Below are 17,801 nucleotides of genomic sequence, written 5' to 3' on the forward strand. Positions count from 1 at the left end.
CCTTCCAGTATTCTTGGAATTCTCCTCAAGGGAGTTATCCCAGACCCTGAGAATGTGATAACAGTGGACGTCTTGAGTTCTCTACTTTAGTTTTTGGCTTACTAGAAAAGAGAATGAAAGCCAAACATCCCCAGTATAGACATTTTCTTACTGTAATTTATATTCTGGGACCGAAGAAATGGCATTGCTACAGTGTATCTGGATGAGCAGTACTGATTACTCCCCCATCACTCATACTATGTGGACAGGGTCACTGTGCCTGGTCAATGCACAGAAGGCAGGGGTAGGGCTCCACATGCTTCATCCTTCCTTGACTGGTTCATAGGGATACACATTCTCCCTGCCTCAGAATCAAAACAAGCCCCTTGACATTAAAATTTTAGAAAAAATAAAGTCCACAGTCACAGCCTATGAGCAGACTGCTCCCTTTACTTTGGCACTTAGAATCTTTCACTGAGAGCTGGATCACACCTGAGGAATTTATCCAGGTTGTCCAACCTGAGCTCTCTGGGCGAGAATTTTTTCTTTGGAAGTCAGAGGCAGCTGAAGCGCCCAGAGAAATCAAAAGTAAAAACCACTCATTGGCGGAGTGTAAGTACTGGACTGCAACAAAATTCCTGGGCTCTCCTCCCCTCCCACCTCCCTACACATGATCATAGTCAGTCTCTACGTATCTATACACACGCTCTGCCTTTCTCTGTCTCTACTATGCCATTTACTCTCATTCTCTGTCCTGGATAACGTTTATTCTATACCATGACTGTGTGGTAGCCTAGGCACCCCCCCCATTCCATATACCAACATATATCATGTTCTTTAAAACTCTTTCTCTTTTTATGAACCCAATAGGGATAAAAGCAGGGTACTATGGAGTAACTATCAGTGCTTTCCACTGTGCCTCCCCTCCCGTCTCAGGCAGAATTCCCAGAAGAAAAAGAAGATTAGGAGTTAAATCTTAGACAAGAGAAAAAGCAGGTTTCAGAAAAGCAGTTTTTCCTTGTGCAGGATGTACTATAAAAAAAAATGGTTAAAAGCTATTTCAAAACTCTCCTGGGGAGGAGAGGAAAATAGAAGATGTCCTGATTCCTCTCTGAATCCTAATGGAGATATCCTGAGTTCTGGTTTAGATATTTAGATCCCTTTAAAACCTCAAGTTCCCTTTCTGTCTGTTGTCTGTCTTTGGTGCACCAAAACCTGTTCATATGTGTGTCAATTTATGTTTGCCTATTGTTTTAATTGGCCGAATGATTTTTTTTATTCCTTTATGTTGAAAAGAAAAAAAACATGGTAAAAAAGTGTTATATGCTGGCAGTCCTGCCATTCTTCAATTTACACAGAGGAGGGTGATTTAAGGTGCCTCACATTAATAACTAGGAGTCAAACACAGCTGAACAAAAGCTACTTCTTAAAGGGCCAACAGTCTCAACCTCTACGTCAAGTAGGAATGGTTAATTCTCCTAGAAAAAATTCTACCATGTTGATAATTGGTTTCAAAGTGTGTCATTCCCCTGAAATTACAGCTGGAAAAAATGTATTTGTTTTAAATTTATGAGATTTGTGTGATCACGTTTCCTTATTTCTAATTGATCTTAAAGGTATAAATGTTTTATGTGCCTTGACTATAGAGTATTGGCTCATAAGTTATTGGACATCATTTAAAATATATAATGATGGTCACAAAAGGAAAGTTTAAAACTGATAATTCAGGGTTAGAGCTATCTTAAGCAGTATGTGACGTGACACAACCCAAGATAAACAGACCTCTGAGATATTTCTAAATTGGCATAATGTTTTAAGTGGTACTTATTCTAGAAATCAGATTTATAAAAATAAGATTTAAAATATTAGTTACACTGTCATACATTCAAACATACAAGATGATGGACAAACTTTGCAATGTGAAAGTGATGTGTTTGACATTAATTTTGAGAAGAGGAGATTGTTTAAAACTGGGTTTTGCTTTCAAAAACTTGTAGTTATGCTTTGATATTACAGGTTCCTTTTGTTATTTGACCTTCATACAGTGGGGTCTAGTTACAGGCTACTCCTTGCCAGACTGATGGGTGTAGGTCTGGACTTAGAGATAATCAACTCAGATCAGAAGTTTTATATTTGATTTAATACAAAGCTCAGAGCTGTCTAAGCAGAGGCTTGAGAGATGCAACTTTCCTCTTGCAGGCCTCACCTAGAGAGTTTCTGTCCAAAAGAACCTTTTTAACAGATTCATACAGATGTAGTTCAAAATAAATTCAAACTTAGATCTGTGAAAGGTTAATATGGCTTTATAGAAGCTAACTTCAAAAAAAATAAAGTAATTTCATTAAAAAGTTCTTCCTCAAGAAATGGCTTGCTCTTAACAATGGGCTTCAAAAATTTTTAAGTAAATGATTTTCAAAAATGTTAAGATAATTTCTTTGGCTAAGACACAGCTTTAAGTTTGCCATAAGAGTTTGCCTCTGATGTTCTCAACGTAAATGCAAAATAAATATTGAGAAACATAACTTTGAGAAAGCTACAATAAGTATTTGTTTCCAGTTTATGATATATCTTCATTTCCATTGCTTGACAAAGAGAACTTTAATGTAAAATCTCTCCAAATAAAGTTCTAACATCTCGAATAATGATTTGGTGTAATAATAAAGTGTTGCAAGATAAAATCATAAAAAATTTTTTAAAAGGAATGTTTTAATAGCATGATGAAATGTTTGTTCCTTATTTTAAACAGCAATCAAATTGATTATTATTAACTGTTAATCTATTATATGGCAAGCTTTTTTGACAAAATTAATAATTGTTTTCTGAAAGATGAATTGTTTAAAATGTGCCTCCATACATGTTTTTATATACTTATAGACTTATACATGCATCCTATAAAAATGCATCTACTGTGGGAGTAAAGCAAATATAATTAGATCACATCGTTATTCCTTTGAGCTTCCCCTAGTTTTAGCACAGATAACTGAATTGCGTGTGGTAGCTGCTCTTTTTACAATGTTAAAAAATCAAACTTTTTATTTATATATTAATAATATATATAGATCGTGGCCTATAATTGCTTGAAATTTTTTTTAATACTACTAATTCTTACCTTTTAACTATTTATACAAATACAATTTAAAAAGTTTAATTAAAGATATACATATGATTATTAACAGCTTTTCAGGGATTCTAGTTATAAATGTTTTACAGAAGAAAAAACAACAAAAATTAAAATTAGTCATTACATATGTTATTTTTTCTATACTGAATGTTCCATATCAGATTAATACAAATATTATAACTGATTATTAAAGTCAGTAAGATGATTTGTTATTTATTTATTATTATTCATATTACTGAGATTCCTTATAACCCTCAAGGACAGAATATTATGGTACAGGCCCATAAAACTTTACAACAATATTTTAATAAATAAAATAGGGGAGAATCATATCTTTATATACCACAAAAATTTTAAAATTTTAATGCCAGGGAACACTCTGAGTGTAGAAAAGAGGGCATGCTTGTGTTTTTTCTACAGGATGCAGAAGGAACATGCTAGCTGTCAAACTATGCTAATGCTGAGACAAATAATGATGCCAATTATAATCATTAAAAATGGATACAGTCCTCAACACCTTTGGATGTCTCCTACTAATGCTTACACCACAGACATCAACATCCCTCTTTGCATGGCAATTTTATTTAGCTCAAAATTAAACAAATTATAAACAGATTAAAGGGGAGATATTAGCAACTGCTGATTGCCCCTCCTTCAGGGTGTCAAAAGTCCGTATATTTAAATATTACAAATTTCAAGTGTAGAAAAGATAGAAGGTGGCCTGCCATTTATTTTCTTTAAGACATCCACAGGATTTACTTTGGTTGTTTGGGACCCTTGAGAAAGCCTTTAAACTTCTTGTGGCATTACATTCAAGTAAAGCATAATGTTACACGCTCAGCTAGATCTCAAAAATATGATGAGTCCTGCCTGGCCTCTAATCCTTCTACAAAAGGATGGTGCACCCCTTTATGAACTACATTCACTACCCATGCAAAATCTCCCAATCTACACTGGCAAACAGGCTATGAATGGGGTCTTCGCCTCTATGTACTTAGCTTTGATGCAGGTATTATTTTCTCTATTAAGCTCCTTAAAGAGCCTTTATACCATGCCCAGCCAGTCCCAATGGGACCTAATTCTATGTTGATACCTAACCCTGTTCCTCCTAAAGGAATTGATCAAGACACCACCCATGCTCCTGCTTTTAAAGGCACCACCCTACCTTCTGTATTTCCTCTCCAACCAGCAGCTAAGGCATCAGCCACTAAATTGCCTGTACAGCCAGCTTCCACTAAAAATCTTGTACCTTCTTTAGTTAATCAGATATATCTCAACTGAAATGTCATTTCCTCTGGACTTGTTGAGGATTGCTGGTTGTACTACCATTCCCAACCACACTTTTATGAAGGAACTGCTGTTCTTGGTGATACCCCCCCCCCATGCTGATGATCCACAGCGCTGCCATTAGCAAAAGGGCACTTGTACAGGTATTTCATTAACCCAAATATATATCCTGCGACTTTGTGTGATTTCTAGTGGAACAAATGACCCCTCAGTTTATGCTCACATGTGTAATCAAACCTAATTTCCCCCTCCTGGCAATTATTTTATTCTCCCCCCCAGAAGGAACATGGTTGGCATGCCTTGATGGCCTTATACCTTGCCTCACCACCTCAGTTTTTCAAAATCAAAAGAATGGTGTGAGGCCTGAGTTTTTCGTCCTTATTAAGATGATTCCTCACTTAGTTTATTATCACTCTGAAGAACTTTTTCACTTGTGGGATCAATCCACATCCACTGAAGTATCCACTTCTTTGAGCCGCCCTTGCAGAGAACCTATCTCTGCTGTTATTCTCTCTGTCCTACTTGGCCTTGGATCTGTGAGAGTGGGGACAGGTATTTCTTCCCTTGTTCTTTGCAACTCTAGGTACACAGAGCTAAGTGCCACCATCGATCAAGATGTCCAACGCCTTCAGTGGGGGATAATTGATCTCTCTGACTCCATTGACTCCCTAGCTGAGGTTGTCCTCCAAAATAGGCAAGGACATGATTTAATGTTCTTCCAAGAGGGTGCACTTTGTGCAGCTTTGAAAGAAGTGTTCTGTTTTTATGCTAGTAAGACAGGAGTTGTAAACAATAGCATGGAAATAGAAAAGGACTAGAAAAACATAAGAGAGAAAGAGAACAGAAAGAAAGTTGGTATGAAAATTGGTTTTCCACCTCTCCATGGCTCAATACATTTTTACCCAATATATTAGGTCTCTTGTAGGAATATTACTGTTATTTTTTCTGGACCCAGGGCTTTTAAATGTGTCGCTTCCCTAATTAAGAAGCAGGAAGTTGACTTGGCAGCCAAGCTTATTCAGGTACATTACCAACGTTTCGCTTTGGAGGATTGAGAGATGGCTACCTATACCCCCAGGGCAAAACAGCCCAAACAGCACACTCTAGTACCTTAACAGAGAGTGCATCTATGTCACAGCCATTCCAGCTGGGATTCCAGAAGGAACCCCACAAGCTGAAGGCATCAGTAACAATTAAAATTCTGGGTAGTTAGCCAATGACTCGCAACTTCCCTGGGCCAGTCCCACCTAAGACAGGAGTTTCTGGAGAGTGGCAGAGACATCCTAATGGGAACAGGATTTTGGATGACTGGGTCGATTGTTAAGACAAGCACTGTCCCATTATTTTGATTCCTTATCTGCTTTACATCAATGGCTGTCTGAACTCTGGTCTCTACTATACAGAGAAGGTGGAGATGTCAGGAGCCATCCTCACTTAGATCTCAATGCCAAGAAATCTCCATACCAGAAGCCATCCCCACCCAGATCTCAATGCCAGGAGACCTTGATAACAGTGGTCATTCTCATTTAGATCTCCATTCCAGGAACCATTCTTACATACATGTCGATACCCCTTCCTTTCGAAGCTCTTCTATGGATAGGTTACTATAGCAACCCTTTTCAACTTTACCTCCTCCTGACCCCCTTTAACATGCCAAAATTCCAGCATCAATAACTAGCTTTACCCAGAAATTATGTTTCTTAGAATGATGCCAACCCCCTGAGATTGTTCCCCCTTTACCCCTCCCAAACTGTGTTGTGAGCTTCCCTTTATATTAGCTTATGTAAAACATAAAATTTGACAGCTTGATCAGGATTAGACTTGCTGTCAGTCTCTTTGTGTCTTTGCCCTTCTGCCCTTGTTTTAGGTAGCTCCAGGAACCCTGTTGTCTGCCTTGCTGATCGGGGCAGTCTGTCAGAGGTGGAAGCCCATGTTCCTCTTGTACCGTTTCCAGAATCAATCATGACCCAGATTCTGTGAGCAAGGCAGGGGTCTGTATTAGCCAGCTACTCTCCTGCAGAAGACATGGCAGCCACCTTGGCTCAGACTTCTGTGCTCTGGGGGCCATCTTGGTGAGAACTATTGCACTGAGCATTAATTATACTGAGGAACAAAGCAGGCCTCATACACTTTCTATTTACTTATGGAAAACCACTCTCTCTGCCTGCAGGTATTGTTTGTTTTTGCTAAGTTATCTTTTTTATTCGATATATTTTTTATTTATATTTCAAATGATTTTCCCTTTTTTGGTCACCCACACCCCGAAAGTCCTATTAGCTCCCTTCCCTCCTCCTGTTCTCCCATCCACCCCTTCCCTATTCCCTGTTCTGGTTTTGCCCTATACTGCTATACTGAGTCTTTCCAGAACCAGTGGCCACTCCTCTGTTCTTCTTGTAAGTCATTTGATGTGTGGATTATGTTTTGGGTATTGTTTTTGAAGTGGGGAACTTTTGTTTATTTCATTTTGTGATGCTGGACAACTGAGTCCAGGGCCGCTTGAATGCTAGGCAAAACTCTGCCACTGTGACATTGCCCCAAGGCCTGACTGTAGGCTGTAATAAAACTGAAAACTAGAGAAATATGAGCAGTTTGGATACATAAGGACTTGGAAGTAGCAGAGAATGGAATTTCCTTAAGAAAGCTCCCTTCTGTTCTAATCATGGAAAAGACTCTTTTAACTCATAATAGGAATCTTGTTACTTTAAAGGTCTCTTGGTGCTTTCATTCTAAAGGCAACATTAGCAGAAAATACAGGAATGAAGTTTTGAACTACAATTCAATTTTGGGGACATATCCAGGGAAACAGAAGGACCTTTAGATGCAAAGGGTGTTTGCCAGTTCTGCAGCATGTAAACTAAATACCTCAATAGCCAGGTTTGGCAGCAGCACAGGATATACTACCACCACTGGCCACATGATGGGGAAGAGACATGTAAATGAACTGTAATTCTGGGCCTCCAGCATTGTCTGGTTGCCCATACCTGAGGCCCTCCAGGGTCTCCCTGGTCATGAAAAATGAATTCAGCTGGGTCATCGGCACTACACTTGGCACTTCCAATGTATCCCGAAAACCTTATATTCCACTCAAGCAAGGAGCAGCTAGCTTCTCCAAGTCCTCAAGGTGCCATCTCAGGATGTGCCCCTAACTTCATTCACTATAAGTAGTACCAAGGATAGTAAATCCTGAGCATTACTGAGCAGCTCCACAACTGGAATTTTTCTTGGCAACTGTGTTACTTGAATTACAAGTTTAAATGTAAATTAGTTCTGCTTCACAGACAAGAAAGCCCCAGTAGAGTGGGTTTCAGGGAGGAAAATGACAGTGAGCTGCATTTTGCTCTAGGGTTGCTCTCCAAGATCGCTGGCACGTGAGTGAAGCTCGGGCGAGTATGCTATCTTAAGAGGCTTTGTCTTCTGGGTTTTTCACCAATCCCCCTCTATGAAAACCCTGCAATCTCCAACTGCCAAGTTATTTCTGAGATCGCAGTGGAAATCTGTTTATCAACATTCTTTCCGAAATGGCCACAGATTCAAGAGGTTGATATGGTCTCTCTGGATCAATTAAAGCAGCTTCTCCAGAGGAAAATCTGAGATCTCAATGTTTTGGGGGGGTTGTTTTTCTAAAACTAATAGGATTATAGTTATGTGCCAAAATAGCCTCATTCCATCTTCAAAGGTCAGTAGCACTTTGGATTTTCTTTATTGTGATATACAGAGGTCTAACTCCCAAGGTCTGAGTCCTAACCCTGGACACATTTCTGCTCTTTCTGCTAAGTCCCTTCCAAAAGGCGAGTGCTTCCTGACATTGTTTCTTGCCCCAAGCCTCTCAGCTTCTCCCCTAGAGAGCCCAGCTTGAGTTGTGATGCAGTCATGCGCTGGTCCAGGCAGTCAGCATTCCTCGAAATTCCCCATTGAGACATGGTGTGTTTGTGTTCAGTTCTGTGTCTTGTGGCTTTGGAAAGATAGTGAGTCCCCCTGTGACCTGTGCTAATTTTGAGGCAGCTTGGAGATTGAAGAGTTATTTGGTTTGAACCATGAAGAAAACTGTGTATTGTGTTAGCTGAGATTAAAGAAACAAGCAAAATAGCTCACCAACTGACTGTTAATATAAACCTGGTTACTCAAATAATTACAAAGTGACCACCTTTGCTCTCCAGTAGTTTGCGTGAGGAAAACCATTTCACCTAATATATTGAAAATCTGGGAGTCTAGGAAATGTTTCAGTGGGTAAGAGAGCTCACAGTATAAGAAAGAAGACATGAATTCCAATCTCAGTGTCCACCTAAAAACCTAGATATGACTAACATGTGTACCCATAACCATGGTGCTGGGGATGAGGTAGAGACAGAAGGACAGCTGGGTTTGGTAGATTCAAGTTCAGGTAGAGATTTTGATTGAGTGGTGGAAATTGTTACAAAGGAACATATGATGTCCTTTCCTGTTTCCTAGGATCATGCATCATGCACACGGATGCACAGCCATATCTAGATGTATATGTTTCACACAGACAAACACATACACACACACACACATACATGCACACACACACATACACGCACACACATACTCACATACCATACAAGACAAAAGAAGAAATTTCTATTTTCCTTCATTGACATTGAACTGTGAGCCACTGACCTGACAATGAAAGGTGAAACATTGGAAATTACTTAAGATTTTTAATAAATAATAACATTTACAATAAGTGTAAAAAAATGTTTATTGGGAATAAGTCTAGCTGATTTTGAAACAGTACTTTAAAAAAGGGTTTTTTAAAATTTGTGCCTTTATGTATTTTGTGTGTGTGTGTGTGTGTGTGTGTGTGTGTGTGTGCATGTACGTGTCTTCTCCCAACAGAGGTTATTATGCCCTTGTGTACACACCATCATCTTAGTCCCTAAAGTCTAGGCATGAAGCAAAAGCCCCCATCTAAATGCACACCAGATGTATCCTTCAGCAAGCTGATCTCTAAGAGTCTGAAAAATGTCTGAAAAAACTCCTGGCCATGCCCTCACTTCTGGGAGCTTCACTGTGCATATTAGAAAGTTGGAAGTTTTGACTTGTGTAATGAGTGTTTATAGGTCGTCCATCCTTGGAGATGAAGCTTGTGGGCTGAGCATTTATTTACCTAGCAGGCAAAAGGCCCTAGTTTTGATCCCCAGAACTGTAAAAACAGAAACATAAAACGCCCCACGAACAAAGAGATCAAAGCTTAAGTCAGGTCCTTTAGATCCTTTTGGCTATGAACCTCCATCATTTCTCTCCTTGTGTTGGGAAACATTCCTGAATCCAGTTCTCATTTGCATATGGCAAGATGGGTACATGGGCAGGTCTGGAAGTGGAGTTTTAGGATGTCTAAAGAGCTCAGATAAAATAGGGCAAACTTGAGCTTGCTTAATGGAAATAATGACCCCAGGCAGTTTCCATCTCAATCCAGCCTTCCCAACTAAGTGCTTCTGCTCCAGTAAAGCTCATTCCTTGTCAAGGCTATACTGGTCAATGGCATCTCTCTAGATTTTCATTTTATCTGTCTTGGAAACTCAGGAGGAGAGAGATTCCCTCAATATTCTCAGCCAAAGAGATTAATTTTCGCCAACCTCAGGAGTGGTCAAAGATATTTCCCTTCTCATGACCCAGGAACAGCTAGATAAGCCTGCTAAATGTTTGATTGGCTTGTAAAGGGGTGGTAGGCACTTACAATGATCTTCACTGGGATGGCGCATAGAGGAAGTTGGAAACAGCTATTTGAAGTATTGATGCATTGGCTAACTTTCATACCAATGAAGCCTCCAGTACGTGATCGTCACACTTGGACACGTCAGGAGTGAGGACACTGAACAGGGTTAGGAGTAACAAAAACAGTCTGGTCCCAAAGAACTTTTGAGAAGTCGCTTTTCTCACACCAACCCATAACGGAAGAAACTTATATCTGAGGAGAAGATAGAGGAGAAAGGGACCAGTGCAGCCTGAAAACTGAGAGCATACACCTGAGGCTGGTGCTCTTCAGAACCTAGGGTGCTGAACCCCAACCTTTGGCTAATGGCAAAAGCATATAGGAAACTTAGTGTGGCAGGGGCTACAGGGCATTTGGTGAGTAGAGATTCCAAGCCCACTAACTCCAGAACAGGCCCTGGATCTCCCAGTTTTCTAACTGTGTAGCTTTGATGAGCCTATCAGTTAGTTGAAAGTTCCCAAAGATTCTGTTGTCTGTCTAGTTCAGATTATGGGCCTTGGAACATCCACCTATGGCTGTGGAAAAGAAGCAGGACCCAGGGGGGTAGAGGAGAATCCCAGCCTGGAGGATTCTAATCTGAGGGCAGACTTTGGATTTCAGGAGAGACACAGGTTCAGTGGTGGCAAACAGAAAGAACATCAGAGGAGGTTTGAATCTGAATGTATTTAGGAGCTCTAAATAAGGATTTTTATATGAGAAGAGTTGGCATTACCATTTCAAAAGATGTAGCCAGTAAGGCAGGCACAATTATTATAAGCATTTGGCACAAGGAAATGCAAAATCAATCAGGCACAATGCTTCTCATGTAACAGATTTAGAGGATCAATTTACAGATACTTGATAGTATCTGTAGATACTTGGTAGTATCTTCCTGATTAGAATACAGAGCTACTTGTAGTTAACAGCAAACCTTTAAAAAGAGTTTCAAGTTTCTTCTACTCCCTGGGGCTTAATGACTTCCCAAGTGAAATCCTTATCTAACATTTACCTTTTAACTTTTAAAAACTTATAAACTTAATCAATGCTTTTCTTAGTACAGTGTCAGAGCCACCCTCTTCTACATATACATAGACATATAAACCTGCATGATGTTGGGGGTTGTAATTATATAAATGACTATGAGGCAAAGTGTTGTAGGTCTTAAAAAAAGAGTTTGCAGTCAGTGATTCCACTTCAAAAAATGGATTATCGGCCAGGACACTTAGGATCAACTTGTGAGAGAGGAAAAGAGGAAATTTTAGAGAAAACTGATTTTGAGAACTTAGGCACAGAATTATTGTCCAACTGGAGAGTTCCACAGCCTTTCAAGGAGACTTTCTCCTCTGAGTCAAATGCCTCATTCTGTGAAAAAATTTTTGCTGCACAGAATATACTGCTTTTGGTGTGGCATATCTCCCTTTTCTAGTTTTTTAATTGAAGCTCATAGATATCTCTTTTGGCAGAAATTGAGGAGAAAACTAGTCTGAAAATGAATGGAAGAATAAGGAGGAGAAGAAGGGTTATTCCTGTAGCCATAGTGATGACAATAATCCAATGTAAACAACTTATAGGGTTCAGAGACTGCAGACCAAGACTAATAGATTGAGCTAAGTCTTCTAGATTTGTGGACCCATCATATGCCTTGCTCATAGCTGAAAATTGAGTTTGTAATTGAGCCATATCATGAGTAATACTATTATCTTTCCAAATTCCCAACACATGATTTTTATTAAGAGTCCAATTATGTTGTTTATCATAGGCTAATGGCATTATGCATATGTATCGAAAGCTGGCATGGCACCTGGTAGAAAGCTGAATCTTAATATTTTATACCTCTTGTCCTAATCTTAAAACTACATCTTCTAAAGTATCAAACTTTGCTTCTACTTTCTTATCTATAATTTGTTGCTTTAGTAGCATCAAAAAATATTTTTATTTAAATCATTAACGAGGTGTGCAGGCTTCATTTCTGAGACTAGAGCCACTGATAAAGCTTTAAATGAAGTTATAATTATAATCAAAGCACTAATATTTAATATCAGGGATGCCATAAAATGCTTTGGTTTAATAAGCCCTTTCAATCTTTTAAATAGCTGTAAAATTTCCTTGTCAAACCAAGCATCTTTGAAATCTATAGGAAGCATAGCATATGTAGAATCATATGTTGTATGATACTAGAATCATGACTGTTGTATATTTATCTATGTCAGAATCCACACAATTGTTAAGTCTACATGCATAGCAATTAATCATACAATGCAAGGAAAATAAATTTAAGAGTCTGTGGCTGCTGCTGAACAGTCACCAACTCTATAGCTTCTCTTGTTAGCTTCTTTAGCTGTGTCCATGTCAGCAGTCAGCAGTCTCTTGGGAACCAGTGAAAGCTTTTGTAACTTCCATTTTGTCTTCTGTCTCTCTTGCTTTTCTTTTCTCTGCTGTCTCTCTGAACAGCTGTAGATCACACAATCTGCTCAGGGATCTCAAGCGAGGAGTTTGCATCCTGTGGAGACATATATGGATATCCCCTCTTGAAGTCTTGATATCCCTTCTTGAAGGAAGAAGTCAAACTATCATTATTTGCAGATGACATGATAGTCTACTTAAGTGACCCAAAAAACTCCACTAGAGAAATCCTACAGCTGATAAACAACTTCAGCCAAGTGGCACGTTATAAAATCAACACAAGCAAATCAGTAGCTTTCCTATACCCAAAGAATAAGCAGGCCGCGAAAGAAATTAGGGAACTAACACCCTTCACAATAGCCACAAACAATATAAAGTACCTTGGGGTGAATATTACCAAACATGTGAAAGATATGTATGACAATAACTTCAAGACTCTGAAAAACGAAACAGAAGAAGACCTCAAAAAATGGTAAAACCTCCCAAGCTCATGGATTGGCAGGATTAATATAGTTAAAATTTTCATTTTGCCAAAAGCAATATACAGATTCAACGCAATACCCATCAAAACCCCAACTCAATTCTTCATAGAGTTATAAAGAGCAATTCTCAAATTCATCTGGAATAACAAAAAACCCAGGATAGCTAAAACTATTCTCAACAACAAAAGAAACTCTGGCAGAATCCGTATCCCTGGCCTCAAGCAATACTACGGAAAAATAGTGTTAAAAACTGCATGATATTGGTATAGTGACAGGCAGGCAGATCAATGGAACAGGATTGAAGATCCAGAAATGAACCCACACACCTATGGCCACTTGATCCTCAACAAAGGGGCTGAAAACATCCAATGGAAAAAAAGATAGCCTTTTCAACAAATGGTGCTGGTTCAACTGGAGACCAGCATGCAGAAGAATGTGAATTGATTCATCCTTGTCTCCTTGTACTAAGCTCAACTCCAAATGGATGAAGGACCTCCACATAAAGCCAGACACTCTGAAGCTAATAGAAAAGAAACTGGGGAAGACCCTTAAGGACATCGGTAGAGGGGGAAAGTTCCTGAACAGAACACTAATAGAACTTGCTCTTAGAACTTGCGCTAAGATCAAGAATTAACAAATGGGACCTCATGAAATTACAAAGTTTCTGTAAAGCAAAGGACACCATCAAAAGGACAAATTAGCAACCACCAAATTGGGAGAAGATCTGCACCAACCCCTACATCAGAAAGAGGGCCAATATCCAATATATACAAAGAACTCAAGAAAGTAGACCCCAGAAAACCTAGTAAACCTATTAAAAAATGGGGTACAGAGTTGACTTTCTATATTACAGATATGTAAGTATTTTAAGGACTGTTATTTTTCTTAATATGTTTCTTTGCCAATTGTTTTTGTACAAGTTTATTTATAGCCTGTATTTTTTTCTTCCGTTAGGGGCCATAATTGAGCCATATAGGATTTTTTTTCATTTTTATATCACCTTATCTATATTAAAAGAGCCTTTACTGGCCCTTATGAAAAATGCTGTTTATTTTGCTTGTCTGAGGTTACTAGTTCTATGTCCATATTAGCAGCAGTTTCGTCTCTTTCAAGTCTGTGGCTGAGGGGCTGCCTCTGATTTAAAAAAATCTAAGTTGAGTTTTCCTTTCTTTTTCCCTGTAAGGGGTGGTCGATCCTTGTGGAGCTTTGATTTCAATTCATCATTCCAATGCTTGCCTTTTTGGCAATGAGCGCAAACTCCTGGAGGAGCACTCCTTTTATTGGAGTTGCTCTTATTATTTCCTAGACATTGCCTTTGCATATGTCCTGACTCTCTACATTTAAAATAAGTAGGCTTGGAGGTTCCTTTTCGTCCTCTACCATAGGATTGTTTAACATAGGTGCTGAATTTCTGTCCTTTCATAGCTGCAGCATAGGCCATTCCTTGCACTATGGCTGGTGAGGCATCTAAGCAAGCCTTTATATGTTCCTGCACTGTTCCTGTTTTCACTGTTCCTATTCCAGCTACAGAGCGACAGCGCCATCCATGCTAAAGAGACTTTCTGCTTAATGGAAATGGAAGTAAGAGCAGATAACCTGGGAGGGCCAGAGACACACAAAGTTGACAAAGGAACACCAAGGGAATACTGTTACAGAAGACATTTTAATCCATGAATGCAAGTTCTTATCACATACACTATAGCTCAACAGAAGCACACATATATATTTATACATATAACTCTTCTTTTGGTGTGGGAGCTTTTTAATCGGCCACCAGTTGATAACAGCACACAGAATGAAATACAGAGACTCAGGGTGTCATATTGAGCAGGCACACTGAAATCGCAGTGACTAGCAATCACAGGTGAACAGGAGTAAAAGACAGATATCTTGAGGACAGAACACAGGAACACGGAGGGGCTGAGCCAAGCAATTTCCATGCCTGGCAACTGAGCATATGAAACACTGCAGCCCAGAATCCCTGTCAACCTTGAGCAGCAACAAGAGTATCAATAGCTGCAATAATACCAACAGCTGCCTTCCTAGTTACTAATTCAAGAGTCACCAAGACAGCCATAAAGATAGGAAATCCAGGCATTTCTGGACTTCCACTAATTAATTAGATCACTGGGGTTAATTTAGAAATGCTGGGCCAGGCTGTGGTGGCACACACTTTCAATCCCAGCACTTGGGAGGCAAAGGCAGGCAGATTTCTGAATTCAAGGCCAGCCTGGACTACAAGTTGAGTTACAGGACAGCCAGGGCTACACAGAGAAACCCTGTCTCAAAAAATGCTCTATTCTGCTTGAGATTCATGCCTATCACCAGGGTTGCAATAGGATCATTGGCTCTTAGGCGGATGCATCATTCTAGGGAGTCAGGATCTTACCAGGGTTGCCCAAAGTTAGCTACGTGCACCATCCCTCCACGAAGAGTAGGTGGGAATGCCCTGAAGATTTCTGACTGCAGTGCCCAGAGTGATTTACATCCAGGACATTTTGATTTTCAAACACAGCTCAGGCCTTTGAGATGCTCTGTAGAATAAGGGGGGGGTATGAATCTGCTTGGACAGATTGCACTGGGAACAGAAGAAAGGATAAAGTAGTCCCACTGGTTTCTGAAGTTCTCAGAACTAATCCTTCTCAGAAATAAGTATATTTCATCTTGTGGGTGCTAACTTTTAGGCCAAATTAGGAAGTAAAACAAAGAAACAATTACCAGTTCTTGGGAAAGTTGTTGTTTGTTTGCTTGCTTGCTTGGTTTGTTTTCTTCTTGATGTTTTTCCTCTTCTTAAAATGCACAGCAGTAAGTGGTGCTCAGAACCACCTATTCTACACAGCCAGATTCCGTGATTCTATCTCTCTGTGTGTGCTGCGAATCTACCCAGGTCTTCACTCATGCTGAGCACATATTCTACTACTGAGTCACAGCCCAACCCACTGCATTTGTTTCTGTTTGTTTTTCATTCTAACTAGCCACACACTGTGTACCAGTCATTTACCCAACTCCTACCCTGCATGGTAACCAGCATATCCCCACTTCTGGAAGCAACAGTGTTCAGAAAGATGCCAAATGGGAATACAATCTAGCGATTTAAATTTTAGAGGTCACATGAGCTCCTACCCCCATCTAAATGTTTAAAGACACAGAACAGAACAGTCCAAATCACCCTGTGGAGACCTGTTGGCCCTGTGGGCCTTTAGGCTCCTGTTTTGGAGGATGTTGACAAGGTCCAAGAGCAGGAGTGGCCAGATGAGGGAAGTTAAATGCATAACACATCCAACACATGGTGTCATCAATACAGAAGAACAAAAGGTGGAATCTGGAGCATGCACTTGGACCCTGACACTTGCAGGCTCATCTCTATTAAAAAATGGGGTAAAGAGTTAAACAAAGAATTCACACCTGAAGAACATTGGATGGCAGAGAAGCATCTTAAAAAATGCACAACTTCATTAGTCATTAGGGAAATGCAAATCAAAACAACCCTGAGATTTCATCTTACACCAGTCAGAATGGCTAAGATTAAAAATTCAGGAGACAGCAGGTGTTGGAAAGGGTGTGGAGAAAGAGGAACACTCCTCCACTGCTGGTGGGGCTGCAAATTGGTACAACTACTCTGGAAATCAGTCTGGCGGTTCCCCCGAAAACTGGGCACCTCACTTCCTGAAGATCCTGCTATACCACACCTGGGCATATACCCAGAGGATTCCCCACCTTGTAATAAGGATACATGCTCTACTATGTTCATAGCAGCCCTATTTATAATTTCCAGATGCTGGAAAGAACCCAGGTATCCCTCAATAGAAGAGTAGATACAAAAAATGTGGTATATCTACACAATGGAGTACTATTCAGCCATTAGAAACAATGAATTCATGAAATTCTTAGGCAAATGGATGGAGCTAGAGAATATCATACTAAGTGAGGTAACCCAGACTCAAAAGGTGAATCATGGTATGCACTCACTAATAAGTGGTTATTAACCTAGAAAACTGGAATACCCAAAACATAATCCACACATCAAATGAGGTACAAGGAGAAAGGAGGAGTGGCCCCTGGTTCTGGAAAGACTCAGTGAAACAGTATTCGGCAAAACCAGAACGGGCAAGTGGGAAGGGGTGGGTGGGAGGACAGGGGAAGAGAAGGGGACTTAAGGGACTTTCGGGGAGTGTGGGGGCTAGAAAAGGGGAAATCATTTGAAACGTAAATAAATTATATCGAATAAAAAAATAAAATAAAAAAAAGAAGTATCATCCCAGGGATGACTCTGTCCACAGTGAGCTAGATTTCCCACATTAGCCACCATTCAAGAAAAATATATTACAGGTTTGCCCACAGTAGAAACATTTTCTCTGTCTGGGTTCCCTCTTCCAAAATGACTCTAGCTTGAATCAGGTTTACATGAAACTACCCAGCACAATGCATCAATACCAGTACTGCAAAGGCAGAACTTGCAGCAAGGGTACTAATCCTTCCTGAGGTCACATTCCTAACAAATATGAGAACAAATGATTCTAACCTCTATCTGTTTTATAAGACCAAATGTTAATATTATGCAATAATGGCACATCTTTAAGAAAGTCTAAGACATGCAAGGAGCAAGGATAGATTGATAGTTAGTAATAAAAAATACAGTTTGTGTGTGTGTGTCTGTCCTATCATTGCAATGATGATTTTGGTTCCATTATCATCATAGGTTCTTCTGGTCTCTTCTTATGTTCTTTTCGTTAGACTCTGTACATCCACAGGATCACACATAGTTATGCAAGTGTGTGTCATGTGCTTAGCTTTGTAAGATGATCCAGCATATCAG

This window comes from Apodemus sylvaticus, chromosome 13, assembly GCF_947179515.1.
Source record: "Apodemus sylvaticus chromosome 13, mApoSyl1.1, whole genome shotgun sequence".
Lineage (NCBI taxonomy): Eukaryota > Metazoa > Chordata > Mammalia > Rodentia > Muridae > Apodemus > Apodemus sylvaticus.